At 47.5% G+C, this 17,890-nt stretch overlaps 1 protein-coding gene across 7 annotated transcripts in view; it reads right to left on the bottom strand.

The window, feature by feature from the left end:
• The window catches only part of MIB2 (MIB E3 ubiquitin protein ligase 2), a 127,174-nt gene extending 113,063 nt beyond the window's left edge, over positions 1-14,111 (bottom strand). For 2 of the 7 annotated variants that reach the window (XM_040428124.1, XM_040428098.1), the window contains exon 1: positions 13,963-14,095. The gene's annotated coding sequence lies outside the window, so the exon portion shown is untranslated. Of the gene's footprint in view, positions 1-13,962 lie in introns of all 7 variants that reach the window. The other 5 variants (XM_040428146.1, XM_040428161.1, XM_040428106.1 and 2 more) reach the window with 4 other exon arrangements.
• Positions 14,112-17,890: the final 3,779 nt, after the last annotated feature.

Genomic DNA, 17,890 nt, shown 5'->3' with positions numbered 1-17,890 from the left:
GGACCCCATTATAGTCAATAGGGTCTTTAGGCTCCGTTACGCTCAGTTAGGTCTCAGTTATCTGCAGAATCCATCCTTTCCATTCTCCTGCTCCTCAATGGAGCCAGAGAACGGAAAGGAGAAACGGTGATGTGAACAAGGCCTAATAGAGGCCTGCGGTCTCCTTAAATCATAAAATTACTTTCATTTTCTAATGAACAGAAATACTAAAAAGAATGAACAATATACAATTTTTAAAACTACAGAGATATAACAAGCTGTCCGTGCTAGATTATGTGTACCGTAGTTTATAGGCATTGGGACACCTACACAGTAAACCTTATGATATCTTTCTAAATCCATAGGCATTAACATGGAGTTGTTCGATAAGGGTCTATTCACACGTCCGCAATTTTGTTCCGCATTTTGCGGAACGGAATTGCAGACCCATTCATTTCTATGGGGCAGCACGATGTGCTGCCCGGATCCGGAATTGCGGATCTGCACTTCCGGGTCCGCAATTCCGATCCCGAAAAAATAGAACATGTCCTATTCTTGTCCACAATTGCGTGCCGGCAATGTGCGGTCCGCAAAATGCGGAACACACATCGCCGATGTCAGTGTTTTGCGGATCCACGGATCCGCAAAACACACAAGGACGTGTGAATGGACCCTTAGTGGGACTGGCTCTGCCATTAATTTGTAAGGTTTGTAAGACACACCTAAGTTTTAGAGGGGGGAAATAATAAAAAATAAATTCCAACAGACCTCACATCAGACCCTCCCCCAATGTTAATCAGACCTTAGATCAAACCAAGCCATTTGGCCCAATGTATGCAGACAGGGCTGTATGTGGTCACTATTGGACCTATGGAGTGATTGTATAGCAATATTGCAATCCGACAGTTTGTGGTAACTCCTAGATTGTTCTGTGCCACACTGTGAAATAAAATGGCCAGATAGTATACTGTACAAAGGTGTTGGTCAGTAACAAAACGGTCTCTTGATCCAACATTGTGTCCTTAAAGGACATCTGTCAGCAGATTTGTACCTATGACACTGGCTGACCTGTTACATGTGCACTTGGCAGCTGAAGGCCTCTGTGTTGGTGCCATGTTCATATGTGCCCGCATTAATGAGAAAATGATGTTTTAATATATGCATTTGTGAGATCAGACACCGATGTTGGATTAGAGGGTCTGGCTCACAATCTCCATTGTAGTTCATCCTAAAGGTGTTTGATGGGGTTGAGGTCTGGGCTCTATGCAGACCAGTCAAGTTCATCCCCACCATACCTTTATGGACCTTACATTGTGTTCTGGGGCACAGCCATGCTGGAACAGAAAAGTGCCCTCCCCAAACAATTGTGCAAAATGTCTTGGTATGCTGAAGCATTAAAGAGGTTGTGTAACCTGTTTACACTGATGATCTAGACTCAGGATAGATCAATATCTGATCGGCGGGGTCCGACATCCAGCACCCCCACCGATCAGCTGTTTGATTTATCGGCAGCCTTTAACCTCTTAAGGACAAAGGGTGTACACGTATGCCCTGATGTCTGAGTCCTTAAGGTCACAGGGCGTACAGCAGGCACTCTGTGACAATGCCAAGGGGGGTCCTGTGACCCCCCAATATCGCCGACCGCAGCAAACCGCAGGTCAATTCAGACCTGCGGTTTGCTGCATTTCCGGTGAACCGAAAACCTGGAATAGGATGGTGATCGGTGGTGTGATAATACACTACCAATCACCATCCTTAGATCCTGAGAGGTGGCGGTGACATCTCCTCTCAGGATCGCATCCTATTGGCTGGACGGGCGGGCGGGCGTTAACTTCCCCCAGCTCTGCTCTCCTCCTCCACACTGCTTCTGTGGAGCCAGGAGAGAGGAGCCCGTCCATCCACCTCTGAGCCCAGCACCCCCACGTGAGCCACCATAGTGCCATCTGGCACTCAAAAGTTTGCAGGGACAGGTTTAGGGAAAGGTTAGATTAGGCAGGGAGACTGAGGGAAAGTTTTAGGGGAAAAAAAAGTTTTTTTTGGGGGGCTTCACCCCGATCAGGTGTCTGGGGCCCACAGCACACTCAGCTGTGCAACCCTAAACCCCCAGGCCCCCCCCCCCCCCCCCCCCACACACACACACACAAATGTATTATTTTTTTTGTGCGTACGCTGACTGTGGCTGGCACTCTTCGCCTCCGGTCACTGTTAGCGCATCGCCCACCCCACCGCTGATCAGCGAGTTTGAATTGTTTTTTTATTTTATTTCAATTTTTGGGGCTTTAATTTTTTTTTATTTAGTTTTATTTTATTTTTTCTGTTAGGTTTATAAGTGAACGTGAACACCCGTCCCCCCACACACACTAAATAAAGTTTTACACACACACGCAGACACACACTCCCCTATGGCCCGCCAGACGTTCTCGGCCGAGGAGGCATACGCCCTGCTTGTCTCCAACTCCGAGAGCCCAAGTGAGGACGAGGATGACCCCACTTTCCTCTTGTCATCCGCGTCCTCCTCATCATCTAGTGATGATGAGCCCCCAAGGCGGCAGAGATGCCACCAGGAGGCGCCAGGGGATCCCCATGCCAGGGACCCTGTGGCCAGAGGTCACGCTACATTTTTTCTGGAAGAGTAAAAATACTCCTCTTACCATTTTTGAGGAGTATTTTTAGCCGATGAGGAGTACGAAAGTTACAGTAATTTAAATAGTTAATACGAAGGCCTACATAAAATTAAGGGGTTGCTATTTAAGCAGGGAAACCATTACTAGTAGGGGTGCACCGAAATTCCGGCGGCCGAAAATATCGGCCGAAAATGGGCCTAATCTATTTCGGCCGATATTGGTACATATCGGCAGAAAATATGGGGTTTGGGATTTGTGGGATTTGTCACCCGCGCCGGGCGGGCGGTTTACTTTAAGTCACTGCATCTTTATTTTACCTTACAATCGTGACGCTCCAGTAACAACTCTGCAGGCAGAGCGGAGGGCGGCGTAACGTCACTTACTCACGTGACGCGCCTGCTCCGCCTCCTTCATTCATAAAGTTGGCGGAGCAGGTGCGTCACGTGAGTAAGTGACGTTACGCCGCCCTCCGCTCTGCCTGCAGAGTTGTTACTGGAGCGTCACGATTGTAAGGTAAAATAAAGATGCAGTGAGTGATTAGTCTGCTGTGAGCAGCAGGGCCGGGGCTGTTATGGGTAGGGGGATCGGTCTATGGCACTGCTATGGGGAGGGTGGATCTGTGCACTGTTATGGGGAAAGGGATCTGTGCACTGTTATGGGGAAAGGGATCTGTGCACTGTTATGGGGAAAGGGATCTGTGCACTGTTATGGGGAAAGGGATCTGTGCACTGTTATGGGGAAAGGGATCTGTGCACTGTTATGGGGAAAGGGATCTGTGCACTGTTATGGGGAAAGGGATCTGTGCACTGTTATGGGGAAAGGGATCTGTGCACTGTTATGGGGAAAGGGATCTGTGCACTGTTATGGGGAAAGGGATCTGTGCACTGTTATGGGGAAAGGGATCTGTGCACTGTTATGGGGAAAGGGATCTGTGCACTGTTATGGGGAAAGGGATCTGTGCACTGTTATGCCCATAACAGTGCACATATCCCCCCCTCCATAACAGCGCCACCCACAGATGAATTTCATTCATGAAAAAGAATTATTAATAAAATCATTAAAAAAAAAAGTATTTTAAAAGTATTTGGGCAAAAAGGCAGTTTCGGTTTCGGTTTTCGGTCAAGGGCATCCTGAATTTTCGGTTTCGGACCAGAATTTTAATTTCGGTGCACCCCTAATTACTAGTATCTAGAACTGTCTTCCATGCATATATGGCAAATTTAGACAATTTAAAATTTAGCTGAGGTCACTGTTGCTCTGAGGGGTCAGCACCACTGAGGTCACTGTTGCAGTGATTTTATGAGGTTTAAAGGGTTTGTCCTAAGATAGATATTTATCACCTGTCGTTAAAGAGGACCCCTCACCTCTCCTGATTTGTCTGTTTCGGAAACTACTTGCACCCCCGCCCATTCCCCCATATAATAACAATCCTGGAGCATCTATTCTTCTAAACTTATGTTGCACCATTCCTCTTATTTCTGCTATTAGTTATGAATGACTTGCTAGCAGTTTGCAGTGAAGGTCCAGATGGGGATGTCACTGCACAGCCTGATATTATTCAATCAGTGCTGTCAACTGGTAACCCCCCGCTGGACCTTTATTGCAGACTACTAACAATTTGTTCATAAGTTCTAGTAGGAATAATAGAGGAATGGTACAATATAGAATCACAAGAATTGACTCTTCAGAATTGTTATTGCATGGGAAATGCAAGTTTTTACTAAAACAGACATGTCCCCTTCAAGTACATGATCGCTGGGGCCCCCACCTTGGTTACCAAGTTCTAGTGCTCTCTGGGTTAAGTATGGATAGGTAAATAGTGTTGATCTTGGGACAATCCCTTAAATTTTTGCTGCCGTTTCTGTGCCACTGGTCACTGGGGTTTGCCATCCTTCACATGGGCCAGGCATGTTACCCCCAAGCAGAACAGTACCAGCCATATTAGGCCCTGAAGGCCCATCAAGTAACCATGGGGCAGCAGCCTCCTAATGTGCAGGCAGCGTGCGTCATGAGGACAGGAGTACAGTACAGCTGTTACCCATAGCAACCGGAGACGGCCTGCTCTGTAATTAGAGGAAGCAGCCACAGTCTGTTCTTAAGTCATAACCCCATCAGCCACATCACCCCCAGAACAGTGCCAATCTGTCAGACTGTGACTTATGAACAGACTGTGACTGCTCCCTCTAGTTACAGAGCAGGCTGTCTCCGGTTGCTATGGGTAACAGCTGTACTGTACTCCCGTCCTCATGACGCACGCTGCCTGCACATTAGGAGCTGTACACTACAGATAAGCGCGGGAAACTGAAACGTTGTCGGTGACACAACACTCCCCATGCTGCCGGCCGTCACTTATGGGTAACCTGTGCGAACTGTGGAGTTACCGAACAGTTACTACTAGCAGGGCTGGTCCCTGACAGGGCGCACACCGCGGACGAGCACCGCTGTAGCGCTCACATATCCATGTGTTCACAGCCGGATTAGCCTCATACAGCATGTGAGGCTGAACAAGTTAAAACAAGGCCACTTACCCTGCCAGTGACAATCGCGCGCGCCTCCTTCCTAGTCACTTCAGAGCGGTGTGTGCCATAAGCTCCGGCAGCCACTCAAACTGACCAATCACAAAGCTCCTCACTGTAAGGAGCTTTGTCATTGGTTGTTTCAGGCAGCAGCCACATCGCTGCGCTGCCTGTGCCGTTCACTGCACTGATGAATGACAGGGAAAGGTCTAAGGCGTATCGGTACGCCTTAGACTTTTTCCAGAGAGTAAAATGGCCTGAATAGGCGTCTATGACGCTTGTACAGGCGTTATTGCGACCTCTGCCTGTGGCCCACACTAGTATGAGCAGCCCTGGGGCTCGTACTAGTTTTCCGGCCCACCAGATAAGTCCACCTGAGCCCCCTACCGGTGAATTTGTCTGGTGTACACAGAGGATTTTGAGCCCGTGATTCCTGACTGTTGGCCAACCAGGAATCCAGATTCCCACAGTGGGCTTCACTGAATATGACTTTAGTTTTTTTTTCAGTGACCACTTTGTAAATCTGATGGTGAAGCAAACAAATTTGTTCGCCCAACAGTTCATTGCTCAACACCCGGGCTCCTTTTTGGCTAGGTCCGGTGGCTGGACCCCGGTCAGTGCAGCCGAGATGAGGACATTTTGGGGCCTCGTGCTGCACATGGGCCTAGTCAAAAAACCCAGTGTCAGGCAGTACTGGAGTGGGGACGTCCTCTACCAGACCCCACTCTATTGTATGGCCATGACACATTCCCATTTTGAGCCCATCCGGAAATGCCTGCATTATGCATATAATGCAGCATGTGCCCCCCGAGGTGATCCTGCCCATGACCACCTGTACAAAATCAGGCCGGTCATCGATCACTTCAGGGCAAAATTTTTGGAGGCCTACGTACCTGGAAGGGAGGTCGCGGTTGATGAGTCTCTCATTGCGTTCAAGAGGAGACTCATTTTCCGCCAGTATGTTCCCTCTAAGCGGGCGAGGTATGGGGTGAAGCTGTACAAACTTTGTGAGAATACCTCAGGGTACACTTACAAGTTTTGTGTGTATGAGGGGCGAGATTCCCGTATTGAACCCCCAGAATGTCCCCCCACTGGGTGTTAGCGGGAAACTTGTGTGGGACCTTATGCACCCACTGCTAGATAAGGGTTACCACCTGTACGTGGATAACTTTTATACTAGTATCACCTTGTTCCAGTCCCTCGCCGCCAGATCCACGTCAGCGGAAAAATCAACGCGGCCTCCCTACCTACCCCCTGCAGGTACCTATCCCCAGGGGTGAGACCCGTGCCCTTAGCAGTGGAAACCTGTTGCTGGTCAGATATAAGGACAAGAGGGATGTCCTTGTACTGTCCACAATTCACGGTAACGGCATCACCCCGTCCCTGTGCAAGGTACCGCGGCAACGGTCCTCAAGACCGATTGTAGTCTACGATACAATCGGTATATGGGAGGAGTTGATCTCTCTGATCAATTCCTCAAGCCATATAACGCCATGCGCAAAACCCGGGCATGGTACAAAAAAGTTGCGGTCTACTTGGTACAGGTTGTCTTGTACAACTCTTTTGTGCTGGCAGCACAGGGACATTCCTTCAGTTCTATGAGGCAGTCCTCAAGGCCCTGATCTTTTCTGACCGGGAAAAAGCAGGCCGGAGTACCTCGGGAACTGGAGGCGCCCGGATCGTCCCTGGCCAACACTTTCAAGGTGTGGTTCCCCCATACTGGAAAGAAGGGACGGTCCCAAAAAAAGTGCAGCGTGTGTAACAGGAGGGGGTAACGGAAGGACACCACCACTCAGTGTGACACGTGCCCCGATCATCCGGGCCTCTGCATTGACGGTTGCTTCAGGGAGTACCACACTTCCATGGAGTACTAAATTTATAATCCTCTTACCCATTTTTTATTCTATTTGGCCACAATCGCCCAGAAAAAAAAATATATATTTTTTTTGTAAAAAAAAAGTATTAGGTATCGCCACATCCGTAAGAACCTGAACTATAAAAATACCACATGACCTGATGAACACAGTCAAAAAATAAAATAAAAACTGTGTAAAAAAAAAAAGCCTTTTTTTTTGTCACCTTACATCACAAAAAGTGTAATAGCAAGCGAACATATGCACCCCAAAATAGTGCCAATAAAACAGTCCTCTCATCCCGCAAAAAATGAGCCCCTACCTAAGACAATCGGCTAAAAACTATTAAAAAAAACCTGACTCTCAGACAATGGAGATACAAAAAAAAATTTTTTTGTTTAAAAAAGGATATTATAGTGTAAAACCTAAATAAATTAAAAAAAGTAGACATATTAGGTATTGCCGCGTCTGTAAGAATCTGCTCTATAAAAATAACACATGACCTAACCCCTCAAATGAACAGTCAAAAAAATATATATAAAAACGGTGCCAAAACAGCTATTTTTTCGAAATTTTACATTTTAATCCATTTTTTCCGTTAAAGCAAGGGTTAACAGTCAAACAAAACTATATTTTTTGCCCTGATTTTCTAGTTTACAGAAACACCCCATATGTGGTCATAAAATGCTGTATGGGCACACGGCAGGGCGCACAAGGAAAGGAATGCCATACGGTTTTTGGAAGGCAGATTTTGCTGGACTGTTTTTTTGACACAATGTCCCATTTGAAGCCCCCCTGATGCACCCCTAGGAGTAGAAACTCTATAAAAGTGACCCCATCTAAGAAACTACACCCATCAAGGTATTCAAAACTGATTTTACAAACTTTGTTAACCTTTTAGGTGTTCCACAAGAGTTATTGGCAAATGGAGATGAAATTTCAGAATTTACATTTTTGGGTGGTTTCTATTATGTAAGCCTCACAAAGTGACTTCAGACCTGAACTGGTCCTTAAAAAGTGGGTTTTGGAAAATTTCGGAAAAATGTCTTGATTTGCTTCTAAACTTCTAAGCCTTGTAACGTCCCCAAAAAATAAAATGGCATTCCCAAAATGATCCAAACATGAAGTAGACATATGGGAAATGTAAAGTAATAATTTTTGGAGGTATCACTATATATTATAGAAGTAGAGAAATTGAAACTTGAAAATTTTTCCAAATGTTTGGTAAATTTAATATTTTTTTAGAAATAAAAATGAATTTTTTTTTACTCCATTTTACCAGTGTCATAAAGTACAATATGTGACGGAAAAACAATCTCAGAATGGCCTGGATAAGTAAAAGCGTTTTAAAGTTATTCACACATAAAGTGACACTGGTCAGATTTGCAAAAAATGGCCTGGTCCTTAAGGGGTTAAATGTTTGTAAAGGCAGATTGCATGGCTAGAGGCTGGATTTTATACACCTGTGGCTATGGGACTGAATGAAACACCTGCATTCGGTGAGTAAGAGGTGTGTCTATATAGTGTATCTACTACCCTGCTCATTCCATGTCTGAGAAGCCCAGGAAATTCCGCAGATTTGGAATAAGTGTCTCTATCCTGTTCATTCCAGGTCTAACGGGCACAAGAAACTCATTTTACCTCTCTTTATGCGTTTTCACAAATTGATAGTATGGCTCCTTCCTTTTCCTATGTCCCACTGAACAGTTCATATAAATTCTTCACTTTCACTTATAAGCCTAATCTATCCTTGGCAGGAGTTGTGGAATATGCTAGAGAAGTCTCGGGAGCTCTGCCCTGATAACCGCTATTCACATGGGGAGCAGCAGCCGCACGTGTAACACACAGAAATAAGGACGTGCTCCTCTTCTCATCCTACTACTAAATAGAATGAATCACCTTTAAAGGGACACTGACAGGCCTTCTGAGCATAATTAGCTCTTTATATGCCCCCCTAGGTCTTATAATAAGTTCCCAATTCATATAAGTATTATCCCTGTGCGCATTATAAAACGTTAAAAATAATCTTTATAATCACCTCTCCTTTCTGCCCAAGGGGCGTTCTTTGTGGCGCATTTGTGCCCAGCCGCGTCCCAACTGCCGGGTCCTTAGACACGCCCATCTCATTAGTATTCACTTGGCGCAATGTGATCCCGGCGAGCGAGGGTGCCGGGCGCACGCGCATGATCTCCGAATGTCGGGGACTGAGAAATACCGCCCAGCGAAGTGAATACTAATGAGATGGGCGTGTCTAAGGACCCGGCAGTTGGGACGCGGCTGGGCACAAATGCGCCGCAAAGAACGCCCCTTGGGCAGAAAGGAGAGGTGATTATAAAGATTATTTTTAACGTTTTATAATGCGCACAGGGATAATACTTATATGAATTGGGAACTTATTATAAGACCTAGGGGGGCATATAAAGAGCTAACTATGCTCAGAAGGCCTGTCAGTGTCCCTTTAAGAGCTGATCATTGTGATGTTTTATGATTTGCAACCTAAAAACACAGTTAACATCCATTAGGCCCCATTTGCAAAGGTAAAATCCACCTTTTATTCTGCAGGAGAAGCTGCTGAGGCTCGTAGCTCTGGACCCCAGAACCTCAATGACCGGAGAGCTGCCCATCAAGACGAGTGGGATGACAAGCCTCAGCAGACAAGGAGCTTGACAGCAAAACTGACAAAAGGTGTTTGATTCATGAATCGCCTAATAAATTTCCTGGTCGAATTAGAATTGGTATTTGAACAGTCCTCCTCATCATGCTGTTCAGATTTTGACATCATGAGACCAAGACAACACCCAACAATTGATCAATAGTACCTCGCCATTGCGAAGCTTCAAGCAGACGGAAGTGGCCACTGATCTTAGAGTGTCACAGAGTACCATCAGCAGGTTGTAACAGAGAGGCCGGACGAGTCACAGAAAGGCATAGAAGTGGACGTCCTTTGGCCACATCCCACACTGATGACCGCTTCATTGTGAATAGTGCCCTGCGGAACCGGACGATGAATGCCACACAACTCCAGGCACATGTAAGGAAGATGACAGACACCCAAGTGTCACGTCAGACCATTCGAAACCATTTACATCAGCGTGGTCTATATGCTAGACAAGCTGCAAGGGTACCTGACCACAGGTGTCATCGTCTTGCATGGACCAGGGAGCATCTACACTGGACGAGGAACCAGTGGTCCTGTGCTGTTCACTGATGAAAGTCGATTCATGCTGAGCAGAAATGATGGCCACCAACCATGTTGGAGCCGTCAAGGAGAGCTCTATGCATCGGCCACTGTTGTCACCAGACGAGCCTGTGGTGGTGGAGGTGAGGGCAGGTGTGTCTAGTAGTCACTTTGTGAATGGTACAGTGACAAGCTCATACTACTTGAATAACATCATTAACCCAGTCAAAGTGCAAACCACAGACCCACTGAAGTCAATGGATCAGGCAAAATTGCAGATGACACACAGACCACTTCCGTATTGTGCGGATCCTCGATTTGCAGACTGCAAAATACATACCGCAGTGTGCATGAGGCCTTAATCGCAGGAATCATATGACTGGTTGTCTCTGATCAGCAGGAAAATTTCTGGACTACTGAATGCTAGAGTCAAAGCCCCATATACAATAGTAGAGTCCGCCGAACCTGTGAGAACGGCGGGATATGTGTATGGGGAGAGCAGGGTTGGGTGAACTGAATATGTTTAGCTGTTCCAGGGACTCCAAAAATCCTCAGAATGAAGGGATAGCACAAATACGTGCTGCAGCCTAGTCACTGATTTCCCTTGCCGAGGGACGCTCCCGTCCGCCCGCTGTGAAGGGAACCGAACACTGCTCCAGTCACTGGAGTGGAAACATGTTGTAGTTCCCTGCATCGTTGGGGAAATTCTGACCCTTTATTTTCAGGGTCAATGGTCAAATTCCCTTTGAAGAGTACCTGTCACCTCGCCTGACCTAACTGTTTTAGTAAATACTTACACCCCTCTACATTGCGCTGTTCCTCTGTTATTCCTCCTGGAAATGTATGCACAGTCTGACAATGAGGTAATGTGTAGGGACACCCCCAAGTTGTCAATTTACTCATAACTTTCTAGGAAGGGTAAGAGAGGAATAGCACAATGTTGTGGTGGTGAGAAGAGGACTGCGTGAGGCAGCAGATGTCATGTGGATAGAGAATCATAGTCAGATGAATGAGAATGGCACCAAGGGATGAGCTGTAAAGCAGATAACCACCTCCCAGAAGTCTGATGATAGAAAGTTATGACAGCAGAAGCAGATTAATGTCTTCATCTGGCGGGAGGCCACGACTACTTGTATCTGGGCAGTGTCATGAAGCGTGTGAAGACACAACACTTCACAGTCAATCAGATCATGGAAACAGTCACAGCAGCAGTAGAGGAGTGTGCTGAGCTTGTACAGGAAAGTGACCCGTCTGTGTTAGAGAAGAAAGCACTAACTAGGTCTTAAAGATTCCAGGCTTACCGTGAAAAACTCCTGCCGTTCTGAAACTGCAACTCCCAGAGTCCTCCTTTCACTTCTATGAGAATTACAAGGACAGCCGAGCAAGTGTGCATGCTGGGAGTTGTAGTTTTAGAGCAGCTGATCCTTGTTGTAGAACAGAGGTAGGCAACCTCCGGCACTCCAGCTGTTGTGAAACTACAACTCCCAGCATGCATACTTGTTCTGCTCTTCTAAGAACTCTCATAGAAATGAATGAAGCATGCTGGGAATTGTAGTTTCACAACAGCTGGAGTGCCGAAGGTTGCTGATCCCTGTTGTAGAACATAGCCTAGCCATTTCTAGTTTGGAGAGTGAGAAAAATGCAGATTGCACATGGAAGGTGTATACCTCAAAAAAGGCCCGAGGCATGAGGCCTAACTTCTGAAATTATCTTTTGGTCCCGGGAAACAGGAGGGGAACAAATCAATGCCGAATTGCCGCTATGCAAAGAAAACCCCTATAATAACTCGTCACCATAACTAAACATGTATCTTATTAATACATATTAAAGTCCAGTCATTGGACAGGCCCACGTGCGACTCCCTGCCGTCAGCTCGGCCTATCCCCCCAATGCTTATTTTCAATATGAGAAGTAGGGATGAGCGAATCGACGCCGGATAAAATATCCGAAGTCGATTCTCAGAAAACTTCGCTAGAATACTGTACGGAGCGAGCGCTCCGTGCAATACTAGAATGTATTGGCTCCTATGAGCTGAAGTTATTACTTTGCGAAGTTTCACGGGACTTTGTGTAATAACTTCAGAAATGAGTTTCTGTTAAAACCCTTTTCCCGAACTCGGTTTCGGTTCCAAGGGGATGAAACATCGGAAGTCGATTCGCTCATCCCTGAGGAGCACCAATATCAGCGACCATGGGGCGTTACGTCTGCACAGTCTGAGCGTACATCTTAAATATGTTAAAGGGGAGGTGCGCCACTTTATTAAAAAAGCGTGCTCCCACTGTGTTAACCGGTGTGACTCCATGCCGTTTCTTGGGTCTGCATGCGCCTGGGGTGGTCAGCCGTCACATAGTACAAACGACTGGTCTTTTCAGGACTACACTGCACGTGGCGCTGGGGTGGTGCGCCGGCCTGTCCAGTGCATACATTGCTGAGGCGGTTTACTATGGCTCCGAGAGACCCCAATGACGTTTGTGATATCTGTCAGGGAGACCTTATGTGGCCCCCAGCTCATCAAACACACAAATGGCTGACACCGTCCATCCACAGCACCATGGGGATTAGGACAACACTGCCCCTGCCAGAAATCAGAAGGGTCATCAGAAAGCCTCAGTAGTGCAGCCTCAGGCGTTGTGCCTACACACAGAGGACGCAGATCTCCTCTCGTGTCGGCAGCAGCGGCCATGACTGCACTGCCCCTACATCATACACAGAAAAGGGGTGCCTGGCAGCCGCTTATCCCCATAGCCAGTAAACATACCTGCCGGGCCGATCCAAGGATTGCAGATCACGGGGGGGGGGTGACTGATGTCAGACAGGGGCTGGACAGAAGTGGTTTCTCCCAGCTCTTCTCACTGTTATATCTTGTTTACATCACAACAGTATTAACCCTTTCACGGCCAACATAAGCCCCTCCCCCGTCATCCGCAGCAAAGCCTTCTAATTGCATGCAGAACCTCTTATGCATATACCAATCTTGTTAACCCCTTCGTAACCAGGGCTGTCTCCTTTTGGACAATGCGACCGGTGAAGATGACCCCGAAAAAATAATCCTCGGCTCCACCATGTATAATGCTGCCCTATACCTGCACTGGATCCATTAGTTATACCGCCGCCCTTCCTGCTCCACACTGACTTGGATGCCGCATCTGCCACTACAGCTCCCCGGGGGATGTCAGTCAGCTCTCTCAGGCTGTACGCTTGCTTATAAAGCGATATACGGGCAGGAGACGCATGGCGGTTTAACAAGCTGGAAAGTTGGGTGAGAGCCGGTGGGAGCTGTTGCCCAGTTGTCACCCAGCTTTCCCAGGAACAGATATGACCCCAGGACTATGGGGTCATTCACTGAGATGCGACGATATACGTAAAAACTGTAGAACCTCTTATGCCGCCATTCTTTTCTGGCGAACCCATTATGTATCACCCCCGCCCCCTCTTTGGGCACAAAAACAACCATTTATCAGCATGATTGCTAATTACCGGTGATATTAACAATCACTGCCCCGGTAACAAGATTAACCTCTTACTAGCCAGAGAGCCATTGTAAGCAGGGCTTAATAATAAATGGTAGCACCACACACTCCGAGCAGCTGGCATTTTGGTGGTGCCAATACTTATCTTAAAGGGATAGTACATGGCAGGGTGATAATGGGCTCACTGCACCCCCCTTAGAGGGCTGCTACCAGGCAGCAATGGACCCCGATGAGAGTTGGAAGAAGACTGCAAAAAAAAAGTGCCACTGTCACCTGCCCGTGTCTCGCGCCACCGATGCCAGGGCGAAGTGCGGTAAAGCGGAAGGAGCACTGGTCACTTACCGGGTGTGGAGGAGGCAGACGCTGTGCCGCCGGTCTCCCCGTGCCGTCTCCGGTGCGCGTCCCCTCACAGCCGCATTTCCCTTTCCACTTACATCGTTCTCCCTGACAGAAGAGACAGCGAAAGCCCGTGCGCGCAGAGGCTGATGGGAGCCGTAGTGCGGTCACCCGCTGACGCTTAGGACGCTGGGCGCAGACAGACTACAGTTCCCGGCGTGCCGTGCGGCGGGCGGGCAGTAAACAGCAGTGAGGGTTTGGGGCTCCCCTAGTGCTCTGTGCAGTGCTGACATAGGAAAGCCGCGGGTGAATGGTGACTGAGGAGGAATGGGAGGACTGGCGTCCTGACAGAGCTACTGTCTGTATAATCTAGGATATATGCCCCTCCTGCTCGTGTACAGTGCCCAGGGGTCTGGTGCAGCATTGCTGGGGGTCTGTACCAGTGCTTCTCAATCTTTTGAAGCCAAATACCCCCTCAGGGCTCATGCACACAACCGGTCCGCAAATCATGGATTCTCAAAACGTGTGCATTCATACTGAACTGCCAAATTCTAATAGAACAGTCCTGTCCTTGTTCATAATGAGGACAATAATAGGACACGTTCTGTTTTTTTGCGGAACGGCCATATAGACATGGAAGGACACGGGGTCATTTCAATTTTTTTGCGGCCCCGTTGAAGTGAATGGTTCCGCATACAGGCCATGAAAAAAAAAAAGGACACAAAAAAATACATTCATGTGCATGAGCCCTTAGTAACAAGTTATTTTTTTAATTACCCTCCGCGCTATCAAACATACAGGAGAATACAGCACCACATACCTCCTCCATCCAGTGACGTCTCCTCTGATTTAGATGTTCTCTTTCCTCATCTTCTCCATTGGGACCAGACCGCCATGACAACTTCTTTCAGCCTTGTCTCGTCTCTGCAGAGTTTGTCACACAGACATCTTAGGGTACTTTCACACTAGCGTTTTCCTTTTCGGCATAGAGTTCCGTCCTAGGGGCTCAATATCGGAAAATAACTGATCAGTTTTATCCCAATGGATTCTGAATGGAGAGCAATCCGTTCAGGATGTCTTCAGTTCAGTCTTTTTGCCTTTTCAGGACAGAGCTAATACCGCAGCGTGCTACGGTTTTATCTCCAGCCCCCAAAAAACGGAACACTTGCCTGAATGCTGGATCCGGCATTTTTTTCCATAGGAATGTATTAGTGCCGGATCCGGCATTCAAAATACCGCAATGTCGGATCCGTCCTTCCAAAATTCTAGTACTGCATAGATAGTGCCCTAAAAATAATTGTGGCCAGCAAATAGTATCCTTGACACTAGTGGTGTCGTAAACATAGTGTCCCCCAAAATCATTATGCTTAGCTGATACTGTGCCAAGGTGCCCTCTAGTGGTAACAGTGCCCCCATAATAAAGTTCCCCGTGGTCCCCCAGTAGTAATAATGCCCCCTTATAATATGTGCCAGTACATAAAATGCCCCCTTATAATGTCCCAGTAGAACCATCTTGCCACCCTGAGAGCAGCAGTGCAGTTGAATATCGAGAGGCCCTAGCGACCAGCATTAAAACATTGCCAGCTGCTAGGGCAGTCCTGCTTACCCCCTCACCATGCAGCATGTACCCCTTGGGGTATGAGTCCTGCAGGTCTGGTCTGTACAGTGAACGCTGGTCTATTACTGGAATAGCACTTTCTCAGGTGTCAGAATTATAGGAAGCCCTTCCTTGGAAGAATGATGGTGCTGAGCTGTCAGGCCGCTCCAATAATAACATGCAAGACTACAGGAAAGAACAGTTATCTGAAGATTAATATTATTGCAAGGCAAAAGCTGAATATGTGTTATAAAAAAATAATCTTTCCGAATCCAGGGTCTTGCGGCTTCAGAAAACATAGAAATATTACAAGCCGGGTGGCCATCAGTATCAGATTACATCTCAGGAGCCCGCAGGAAACAGCACCTCGTCTGTCTATGGGCTGTGCCTGGTACTGCTGCTCCCAAGCAAATGAATGGAGCTCAACTTCATTACCAGACACAGCCCATGGAAATGAGAGGCGCTGTTTCTAGTCCTGTCAAGTTTATCCAAAGGCTCTCAATGTCCTCTTTGCCTCCAACAGCCTTGTATATGTCGGCATAGCATTTTTATGTTGTTGTATGGAATAGCAGTCTGTTGCGCTATTCCATACACACAGGGCCGTCTTCAACGTGGGGCAAAAGAGGCAGCTGCCCCGGGCCCATTTGCTCCTGGGGGGCCCAAGGCAGCTTCCTTTTGAGCCCCGATAGCCACTGCCCCATAAGACGCACTCCCCCCCCCCAAAGTGGGGGGGAAATGCCCCTGCGTCTTATGGGGCTAATACTAATGAGCGCTTCCATTATGGAAGCGCTCATTAGTACCGGAGGACTAGGAAGCGGTGAAAGCTCTGTACTCACAGCTTCTTGGTCCTCCACTGTCAGCTGTGAAGGCTGCGCACAGCGTGAGGGCGCTCTGTGACCTCACGCTGTGCGCGCCGGTTCACAAAGCACAGCCGAGAGTAGGAGAAAGAAGATAGTGGGCGGTGAGAAGCGGCGGCCTCCAGGAGCAGGAGAGGTAAGTGCTTTATTTTATTTTTTGTGACCTGAGACTGCGGGCTGCTGCATTATGGCTGGGGGCTGAATATATATGGCTGGGGGATAATTACATATGGCTGGGGGCTGATTACATATGGCTGGAAGCTGATCACATGTGGCTGGGGGTTGATATGAGGCAAGGGGTCTCATCTGAGGTCTGATCGAGGGTCTTTATATTGGCCTCTGATCTGAGGTCTTATTAACATTGGGGATCTGATTGGGGCTGTGAGCTGAAGTCTGATTAATATTGGGGCTGTTTGGTGGTCTGACCTGAGGTGTAATGGAAAATATTTTTTTCTTATTTTCCTCCTCTAAAACCTAGGTGGGTCTTATGGGGTGGAAAATATGGTACTTGCTTGCTCCTCCTCCCGACCTCCCCTGCCCTTTACGTACGCCGCACGCCGTGACATCACACGGAGGCACTGCAACGCTAGGGTGAGTAAATAGGTCAAGCTAAGGACTTATTTGTGAACCAGTTCTTTATGTTTACATTATTAAAGTTTACTACTCTACGAGGTGTGTGGGTTTTATTTTTTTGTGTGTGTGTTGAGGTGGAGGGCGTGATTGCATGCTAGGGTGTGAGAAGGTGGGATCCAGGGGGCCCAAGTAAATTCTTGCCCAGGGTCCAATTAATATTAAAGACGGCCCTGTACTTACATATATTAAAACAGTATACTGTGCTGTATACATTTTTTACAATGGGCGCCTAAGGGTGAAGGATGGCACTGGATACCTATATATGTAACATCCCAGAGTTATGTTACTAAACTCTTTTTCCCCGCTACTATTTGTTGGTAACATCTGCCTTGTCATCTAATGTGAATTTATTTGATATTCCACACAAATATGCATTTTCTAAGCCTGTTACATGCATTTGCTGCAATTTCCATGTACACCAGCAGGTGGCATTAATGTTTAGCAAGGTCTTAGTTCAGTTTAGCATTTCTAAACTGGAATAGTACATTCCAGTTTAGCTCCCCCCTCTTTGAGGAGGTGTGGAATGTTCCCACATCCTGCCTCATGGGGAGGAAAGGAAGTTACAGTTAGTGTGCCAGCCACCCCGGCTAGGGGAAGGCTGTGCTGGTAGGAGCTCCCAGTTCTAGGGATCCCAACCCAGGATCGTGTCTCGGCTGAGACCAAAGATCTTCATCCCCAGTCTGAGCCTTCAGCCACAGCTGGTTGACAAGCAAGCAGCCATCTCCAGGACGAACCATTCCCTGTGAGCATAACTGTGAGTAACATCCAGAGACCAGGAGAAGCCAAATTCCTCCTCAGCTAGTCAGTCCCATACACAGCAGAAGATAGACAGAGCAGAAGACAGATT

The sequence above is a fragment of the Bufo bufo genome, chromosome 1 (genome assembly GCF_905171765.1).
Source record: "Bufo bufo chromosome 1, aBufBuf1.1, whole genome shotgun sequence".
Lineage (NCBI taxonomy): Eukaryota > Metazoa > Chordata > Amphibia > Anura > Bufonidae > Bufo > Bufo bufo.
This window is presented reverse-complemented; position numbering and strand designations above follow the sequence as displayed.